The sequence below is a fragment of the Bufo gargarizans genome, chromosome 8 (assembly GCF_014858855.1).
Source record: "Bufo gargarizans isolate SCDJY-AF-19 chromosome 8, ASM1485885v1, whole genome shotgun sequence".
Classification (NCBI taxonomy): Eukaryota; Metazoa; Chordata; class Amphibia; order Anura; family Bufonidae; genus Bufo; species Bufo gargarizans.
The window spans coordinates 189,644,790-189,655,015 of NC_058087.1; positions in this window are offsets into that span (position 1 = coordinate 189,644,790).

The following is a 10,226-nucleotide window of genomic DNA, read 5'->3' on the forward strand; positions in this document are numbered from 1 at the left end:
CACTCACTGTCACAGGGACGTCCGTATGTCTCAGTACGTCTGTGACACTGTCACAGTAGTAATGCCCCCATTAAGCCCACTCACACTAGTCATGTTCACATAGTGCGCTGTCATAGTAGTAATGTCCACATTTTGGCCCTTTCACTGTAGTTAGCCCACATTATTGCCTCTCATGTTATTAATGCCTTAATTGTGTCCCCTCACTGTAGTAATGCCCACATGTTTCCCCTTTCAGTATGTCCTAAAAAAAATACTTTCCCCGATGGTCGCACACATCCAGTGTTCCCCAGCAGCGGCACGATATGGTCACACACACACTGCGCTGCTGGCTGTTTAGGGAGAGGCTAATTCCCTGTCCTGCACACTCCTCCCACACAGCCCAGCAGCAGCACGATATGGTTACACACACACACTGCACTGCTGGGCTGTGTAGGAGGAAGCTGATTCCCGATCCTGCAGGCTCCTCCCACACAGCCCAGCAGCACAATACAGTCACACAAACTGCACTGCTGGGCTCTGTAGGAGGAAGCTGATTCCTGTTCCTGCACACTCTTCCCACACAGCCCAGCAGCACAATACGGTCACACACACTGCACTGCTGGGCTGTGTAGGAGGAAGCTGATTCCCTGTCCTGCACACTCCTCCCACACAGCCCAGCAGCAGCATGATATGGTTACACAAACACACTGCACTGCTGGGCTGTTTAGGAGGAAGCTGATTCCCTGTCCTGCAGGCTCCTCCCACACAGCCCAGCAGCACAATACGGTCACACACATTGCACTGCTGGGCTCTGTAGGAGGAAGCTGATTCCCGGGCCTGAACGCTCCTCCCACACAGCCCAGCAGCAGCACGATATGGTCACACACACTGCACTGCTGGGCTGTGTAGGAGGAAGCTGATTCCTGGTGCTGCAGCCTCCTCCCACACTGCCCAGCAGTACAATACGGTCACATACACTGCACTGCTGGGGTCTGTAGGAAGAACCTGATTCTGCACGCCCAGCAGAGATGTGTGGACTGCTGGGGAACAGTGCAGCTGGGCTGAACATTGAAGAACTTAGCAGATGGCTCCTTGCTTCACCATCTAAATCAACTGCCTGGATGTCCTCTCAACCCTCTCACGCTTGCCCCCTTCCTTGCTATGCCCCTGCACCTGTGAAGGATAATTTTGTCTGACTGCCTGCCAGAATCCTCTGCCGCAAGTGTGAAAGTGGCCTTACACACAGAACACAAAATGACCCTTGCCCTGTCTCTAGCTCAGACCTCTCTCTCTCTCTTTCTATCAATTATTTAAATCAATCTATCTATTTAAATCCCTAAATCTTTCACTGTGAGACTCTAAGTGTGCTGTATTAACATAGTAACATAGGGGGTCATTTATCAAACTGGTGTAAAGTAGAACTGGCTTAGTTGCCCATAGCAACCAATCATATTCCACCTTTCATTTTTGACAGCTTCTTTGGAAAATGAAAGTTGGAATCTGATTGGTTGCTATGAGCAGCTAAGCCAGTTCTACTTTACACCAGTTTGATAAATGACCCCAATAGTTTGTAAGGCTAATAAAAAGCCCTCTATTAGAGTTGAGCAGACACCTGGATGTTCGGGTTCGGCAGGTTCGACCGAACTTGAGAAAAAAAGTTTGGGTTCGGGACCCGAACTTGACCCGAACTTGAACCCGAAGCCTATTGGAGTAAATGGGGACCCGAACTTTTGGCCACTAAAATGTCTCTAAAATAGCCCTGGAAAGAGCTAGAGGGCTGCAAAAGGCAGCAAAATGTGCTTAAGAGCATGGCAAATGCTCTGCAAACAAATGTAGATAGGGAAATGAATTAAAAAAGCATAAAATACCTTTAAAAAAAAGGAATGATGTAGGAGGAAGAGGTTGAGGAGGCGGTGAATGGGTGGATGTGGCGGTGTTGGCTCTCGTGGCGGTCTAGGTGGAAGCGGCGGCGAAGGAGGAATAGGTAGCCAACACAGATGTGTGTTATTTTGCATTTTTACATAGGGGTATCCCCCAAAATATTGGGACATATAAAAAAATAAAGTAATAAGTGCACTTGAGTACAAGGATGGATGGTTTAGGCTGTAAGAACTGTCTATTCTGCACAAGGTACAGACAAGTCTTGTGGGATCCAGGCCTGGTTTATTTTAATGAACGTGAGCTTGTCCACGTTGGCTGTGGACAGGCGGCTGCGACTGTCTGTAATGACGCCTCCTGCCATGCTAACCCTGCCTTCTGAGGTGCTGGCGCTGACACAGCTGCGTTGGCGACCTCTTCCTCCTCCCCTGCCTTCGCCTTGTCCCCCGGCGTCAGTCGGGAAGGCTCTCAGGAGCGCGTCTACCAGCGTGCACCTGTAGTCGCGCATCTTCCGATTACGCTCCAGTGAGGGAATTAAGGACGGCACATTGTCTTTGTAACGGGGATCCAGCAGGGTGGCCACCCAGTAGTCAGCACATGTTAAAATGTGGGCAACTCTGCTGTCACCGCTCATGTGTGCCAGGCTACCCAGAGGTAAGGACAAGCTGTCCTCTGTGGGAGGCGTATCTTCTGCATCTTCCGTATCCCCCCAGCCACGCACCAGTGAAGGGCCCCGGCTGCGTTGGGTGCCACCCTGCTGTGAACATGCTTCATCCTCATCCTCCTGCTCCTCATCATCCTCCTCCTCCTCGTTCTCCAGTAGTGGGCCCTGGCTGGCCACATTTGTACCTGGCCTATGCTGTTGCAAAAAACCTCCCTCTGAGCCACTTCTAAAAGACTGGCCTGAAAGTGTTAGAAATGACCCCTCTTCCTCCTCCTCGTCCTGGGCCACATCCTCTTCCATCCTCTTTTCTCAAGGAGACATAGAAGTGGTATTGTAATACTGATAACGGCGTCATCGCCACTGGCCATGTTGGTGGAGTACTCAAAACAGTGCAACAGGGCACACAGGTCTCGCATGGAGGCCCAGTTATTGGTGGTGAAGTGGTGCTGTTCCGCAATGTGACTCACCCGTGCGTGCTGCAGCTGAAACTCCACTATGGCCTGCTGCTGCTCGCACAGTCTGTCCAGCATGTGCAAGGTGGAGTTCCACCCGGTGGGCACGTCGCATATGAGGTGGTGAGCGGGAAGTTACTCTGCAGCGCTGACAGCCGAGCGGCGGCAGGATGAGCCTTGCTGCTGCACTTTATGCAGCAGCTCTGACATGTCGGGGTAGTTGTGAATGAATTTCTGCACCACCAAATTCAGCACATGCGCCAGGCAAGGGATGTGCGTCAAACCGGCTAGTCCCAGAGCTGCAACGAGATTTCGACATTTATCGCACACCACCAGGCTGGGCTTGAGGCTCACTGCCAGCAACCACTCGTCGGTCTGTTGTTCTATACCCCGCCACAACTCCTGCGTGGTGTGGGGCTAGTACCCCAAACACATCCGTTTTCAGAACGGCATGCTGAAGTTTACCCCTGGCTGTGCTGAAGTTGGTGGTGAAGGTCTGTCGCTGACCGGATAAGAAGGTGGTAGAAGAGGAGGAAGCCGAGTAGGAAGAGGAAGCAACAGAAGCCAAAGAATGAAGCCTTGCGATCCTTGGCGGCGGAAGGACGTGCGCCAAACAGCTATCCGCCTGGGGCCCAGCCGCCACTACATTTACCCAGTGTGCAGTTAGGGATATAAAGCGTCCCTGGCCGTGCTTACTGGTCCACGTATCTGTGGTTAGGTGGACCTTGCCACAGATGGCGTTGTGCAGTGCACACTTTATTTTATACGATACTTGGTTGTGCAGGGAGGGCACGGTTCTCTTGGAGAAGTAGTGTTGGCTGTGAACGACGTACTGTGGGACAGCAAGCGACATGAGCTGTTTGAAGCTGTCTGTCTCCACCAGCCTGAATGACAGCATTTCAAAGGCCAGTAGATTAGAAGTGCTGGCATTCAGGGCCAGTGATCGAGTGTGGCTACTTGGGAATTTACTCTTTCTCTCCAAGGTTTGTGAGATGGAGAGCTGAATGCTTCTGTGTGACATGGTGGAGATGCTTGGTAACGGAGGTGGTGGTGTTGGTGGCACATCCTCTGTTTGCTGGGCGGCAGGTGCCAACGTTCCTCCAGAGGCGGAGGAAGAGGCCGAGACAGCAGCAGAAGAGGGAGCAGGAGGGAGCCCTTTCTTGGTTTTGAAGGTGCTTACTCCACTGCAGCCCGTGTCTCGCATGTAGATGCCTGGTCATGCAGGTTGTGCTAAGGTTCAGAACGTTAATGCTTCGCTTCAGGCTCTGATGGCACAGTGTGAAAACACCTCTGGTCTTGTCATCAGCACATTGTGTGAAGAAGTGCCACGCCAGGGAACTGCCTTTGGTGTGCTCAGTCTCTGGTGGCGGTGGCCAGTAGCAGGCGAACTGTTTTGGCGACGGCTGCTCTGCTTTTGCATCCTGCTCCCTCTTTTGCTACGCTGTTGGCTTGGTCTCACCACTGCCTCTTCCTCCGAACTCTGAAAGTCAGTGGAACGACATTCATTCCATGTGGGGTCTAGGACCTCATCGTCCCCTGCATTGTCTTACACCCAGTCTTCCTCCCTGACCTCCTCAGTTAGCACCTGTGTTTCGTCATCATCAGAGACGTGCTGAGGTGGTATTCCCATGTCCTCATCAGGAAACATAAGTGGTTGTGCGTCAGTGCATTCTATGTCTTCCACCCCTGGGGAAGGGCTAGGTGGGATGCCCTTGGGAAACAGAGTCTTCAAACAGCATAAGAGACTGCTGCATGACTTGAGGCTCAGACAGGTTCCCCGATATGCACGGGGGTGATGTGACAGACTGATGGGCATAGATTTCAGGCGCCACTTGTGCCCTTTCTGCAGAAGACTGGGTGGGAGATAATGTGAACCTGCTGGATCCACTGTCGGCCACTCAATCGACTAGTGCCTGTACTTGCTCAGGCCTTACCATCCTTAGAAGGGCATTAGGCCCGACCAAATATCGCTGTAGATTCTGGCGGCTACTGGGACCTGAGTTAGTAGGTTCAGTAGGACATGTAGCTGTGGCAGAACGGCCACGTCCTCCACCAGAGGCTCCACCAACACCACCAACACGACCATGACCGCGTCCCTTATTAGATGTTTCCCTCATAGTTAGTGTTCACCAAGCAAAGTAAAAAGTGGTTGAGTCTTTTAAAAATAATTAACCGCCAATAAAAACCCTGATGTAGGTTATTGCATTAAATTTTTTTTTTTACTTTATATGACAGCGGTATTTGTGGCCTAACTTTCACAGTCACTTATGCACGTCTAATCCCAGATGTGCAGTATATCAGAGGATTTTTTTAACCCCAGTAAGCAAAAGCCATATTTGTGACCTAAATTTCACAGTAACTTATGCATCTATAATCCTAGAGGTGCACTATATGAAACAGAGTTTTTTTTTTCACCCAGTATGCCCCAGTATGAGAAAGCCATATTTCTGGCCTAAATTTCACAGTAATTTATGCACCTCTAATCCCAGAAGTGTAGTTTATCAGAGGGTTTTTTTAACCCCAGTAAGCAAAAGCTGTATTTGTGGGCTAAATTTCACAGTAACTTATGCACCTATAATCACAGATGTGCAGTATATAAAACACAGTGTTTTTTCCACCCCGGTATGCGAAAGCCGTATTTCTTCAGTAGTTGGCTGAGGGCAGGCTTAAAACAAAATGTGCACTGCACCCACAAAACACATTTGCTGTAGATCGCTGAGTAAAGAAGCAGTTCTTCATAAGATTCCCCCCTGATCTCTCCCTCACAGCAGCTGCAGCCTATCCCTACACTAATCCGAGCATAGTGACGGGAGGCGCTACGTGCTCCAGCTTAAATAGAGGCTGGGTCACATGCTGCAGTTGGCCAATCACAGCCATGACAATAGTAGGCATGGCTGCGATGGCCTCTTGGGGCAAGTAGTGTGACGCTCGTTGATTGGCTGCTTTGCAGCCTTTCAAAAAGCGCCATAGAAATCGACGAACACCGAACCCGAACACAAACTTTTACGTAAATGTTCGGGTCCGGGTGCCGAAAAAACCTAAAGTTCGGTACGAACCCGAACTTTACAGTTCGGGTTCACTCAACTCTACCCTCTATCCATCCAGTTCAGCCTGTTATCCTGAAAAGTTGAACCAGGGAGCCAGGAGAAGGCAAAAAATAAACCTTTATGAGCCAATTTTCCTCTTTTTAGGGGGAAAAAATTCCTTCCTGACTCCAATCAGGCATCATAATAACTCCCTGGATCCCCGACCCCTCTCTAGTAGCTATAGCCTGTAATATTATTACACTCCAGAAATACATCCAGGCCCCTCCTGAATTCCTTTATTGTACTCACCATCACCACCTCCTCCGGCAGAGAGCTCCATAGTCTCACTGCTCTTACCGTAAAGAATCCTCTTCTATGTTTGTGTACAAACCTTCTTTCCTCCAGACACAGAGGATGTCCCCTCGTCACAGTCCTGGGGATAAATAGATGATGGGAATGATCTCTGTACTGACCCCTGATATATTTATACATAGTAATTAGATCTCCCCTCAGTCGTCTTTTTTCTAAAGTGAATAACCCTAATTTTGATAATCTTTCTGGGTTCTGCAGTCCACCCATCCAGTTATTACTTTAGTTTTCTTCCTCTGAACCCTCTCCATCTTTGCAGTGTCTGCCTTGTTCACAGGAGCCCAGAACTGTGGGGCACAATTATTAAGACAGGCACCGGCCTCTCCATAACTTCGGTGCATCCGGCGCCCGTTCTAAATGTAAGATAACTTCTTTGCTGTCTTACATTTAGAGGGATAGAAAATGGTAACTGAGACGGGCATCCCGGCCTGTCCTCTTCCCCGCCCACAATTTTAGACCTTTCGTGAGCAGGAAGAAGTCGTAGATAACGGCGCAACTAACCGCTGAGCTGCCATCTGCGCCTGAAATACGCCTAATTTAGGCATATTTCTGAATGGTAAATGACCCCTTGTGTGTCTAAAGACAACAGTTTTTCTTTGCTATATTTGTGGCAGAGATGTCCTACATAATCAATGTCAAAACTAGGAATGACCTCATTTCCTTGTTTGGGATCATAGGGGGTCATTTATTAAGCTGAAATATGCCTATATTAGGTGTATTTTAGGGGCAGATTTTGGCACAATGGTTAATCTCCCCAATCACGCCAGGTCTAAAATTGTGGGCGTGACGTGGGTAGGGAAGGGGACAGATCAGCAGGCCAATCTCATTTACCATTTTCAGGCGTGGTTCAGGGCAATGCATTTTGGGTGTGTCCGCCAGTTAGCGCCGAGCCTCAGTCATGTGATCCTTTGCCTTCTCTTTACTCTGCTCACTACTCTACTGTGATACGTAAATTGTACGAATCAATCTAAAAAATTCAGCTTTTTTGGGAGAATTAATTTTTGGGTAATTCTAGACTAATTTGATTCATTTGTCTACACAGTGTGTATAAATGGCAGTAAGAGTTCAATACTAATATACAGTAAAGTACCTACATATGTAATGTAGAAAGTAAGAGGTTTACGCCCGTATAGGCCCTGAGTGACATACACTGACATCGTCACCAGTACAATGCTTCAAGTACGTCCAAACAAGAGCTTAGTATTAGGCTACATGCACACGACCGTTGTGTGTTTTGCGGTCCTCAAATTGCGGATCCGCAAAACCCGGATGGTGTCCGTGTGCATTCCGCAATTTGCGGAACGGCACGGACAGCCATTAATATAACTGCCTATTCTTGTCCGGAAAACGGACAAGAATAGGAGATGTTATATTTTTTTTGCGGGGCCACGTAACGGAGCAACGGATGCGGACAGCACACGGAGTTCTGTCCGTATCTTTTGGGGCACCATTGAAGTGAATGGGTCCGCATCCGAGCCAAGAAAAACTGCGGCTCGGATGCGGACCAAAACAACGGCCGTGTGCATGAGGCCTTAGACATCTCCATATTTCTTTCCATGCGTAAGAAAATCTTGGCCTAAATAAAAGCAGGAGAGACTTTGATGGTGTCTCTTCTGCCCATCCCTTAGCCTTTCATAGTAAAACACAGTGATTTAAACTTTTATGCATTTAAAAAATAAAATCTAGAAGCCATTTTGCTATATAGATAATGCCACATTCACAAATCACATTAAAAAGTCCTCGGCTACTTGAAGAAAATTGTGATTTTTTTTTCCCCTACATAATGTATTCCCAAACCTGCTTTTCCCCGCAGAGTATCTCACAGTAAATGTTAGATTACGACACACGCACAGCGCAGGATATAAATTCTCATCTCATCTACACATTGCCATTTATTAATCACAGCCCCATTAGCTGTCACGTGAAGGTAAGACCTGCTGAACCTGCAGAGGTAGAAAAGAGCGGGATCTCAGAAAAAAATCTTCTTATTCTATGCAGAACAAGAGCTAAAAGAAAACCCAAATTTTGTGCACAATTAAAAAATTTAGAAATAGATAAATAGATAGATAGAAGAGGAACTGGCAAGTTTGTCAGAATTATCTATATATTTGCATTAATGTGACCTAAAACAATCAGATTATCACACAGTCCCCAAAGTAGATAAAGATAATGATATCAAACCAATGAGTCCAAAATATTAGACTTATTTATTGAGGAAAATGATCCAATATCACACGTCTGTGAGTGCAAAAGTATGTGAACCTTTGCATTCAGCAATAACTGCAACCAAATGTCTCTGGTAATTGCTGATTAGTCCTGCATATCGGCTTGGAGGAGTAATTGAAGCGAAACAGCTTCAGCTTTGCTATGAACTGCTCGCTTCAGGTCCTTCAACAACATATCTATTGGATTAAGGTCGGGACTTTGTCTTGGCCATTCCAAAACTTTAACTTTAATTTTAGAAATTGCTGGTATAGTTCAACATCAATGATGACAACTCATCCTGGCTCAGCTGCAGCAAAACAGTCCCACTCCATGATACTACCACTATCGTGTTTCATCGTGAGATTTTTATGCTAGAATGCAGTGTTTTCCTTTCTACAAATAAAACACTTCTCATTTAAACCAAAGAGTTCTATTTTGGTTTAGACCATCCACAAAACATCATTACAATAGTCTTCTGCCTTGTCCAGGGGATCTTTATTAAACTGCACATAGGCAGCAATGTTCTTTCTTCGTGCAATTCTGACATGCACACCATTGTTGTTTAGAGTCCTCCTGATGGTGGACTCATGAACATTAACAGTAGGTAATATGAGAAAGGCCTTAGAGGTTACCTTATGTTCCTTTGTGACGGTGTGGACTATTATACCTCTTGGTCCTGGCGTGATCTTTGTTGGTTGAACACACCTTGGGAGTGTAGTAAGTCTTGAATTTCTTCCATTTGTACACAATCTGTCTGACTGTGAATTGGTGGAGTAAGAGTTCAAACTCTCTAGAAATGGTTTTGTCACCTTTTCCAACCTGATGAGCATCAACAACTCTTCTTCTGAGGTCCTCACTAATCTCCTTTGTTTGTGTCATGATTAGAGCGAATTTAAAAAAAAATTGATTCAGCCACTTTACCGAATTTTTTGAAAGAAATGTGGTTCGATCCGAATTTATTTGCAGCAAATCGCTTTAAAAACGGCTATTTCCTGGCTGCAGGGAGCCTTTATAGTGGTGTAGAACACTGCGCCTTGCAGTAACACGCATAGGGAGTCTGCTGTGGTAGTGAAATAATAATGTGAGTCAGTATATAACAGGCGTCACTCTTAGAATCACTGCACACTTCACTTATTTGGGCAGTAACGAGGCCAAAACTGACCAAATAACTCAAGTGTGAACTTTGCCTTACAGGTCGATGTTAGCGTCAAGAACAAGTGCACTCCTTTTACATGGTTGGCAGCTAAATCCACACAGATGTCTACAAAACCTGTTCTATTAAGCACTTATACAGAGGACTCCGACAGAGTAGAGAGGGTGTCAGCAGTAAGTTTGTGTTGACGTCACTGATTATTTTGCCCTTCCTCTGATCTGTCAGAACAATAACCCCCCAAAAAAGGATCCTGTCTGTGGAACATCCACCTTCACTCAGTCAGCATTTGGACAGTAATCCATCAGAAATGCTAAAGCTAAAAAAAAACAGGAGTGGATGTAAAACAGAGATGACACATAAATGGAATATTTGCATGACTTCTGTGTTTTGTACCCACTCCTGCTTTTGGCTACCAAATCATAAGCCAATTCATATGCGAAATAGGGACCATGTCATGCACAGGATCCGTTGTGCATCTCTTTTTTCCTTCCTTCTGACAG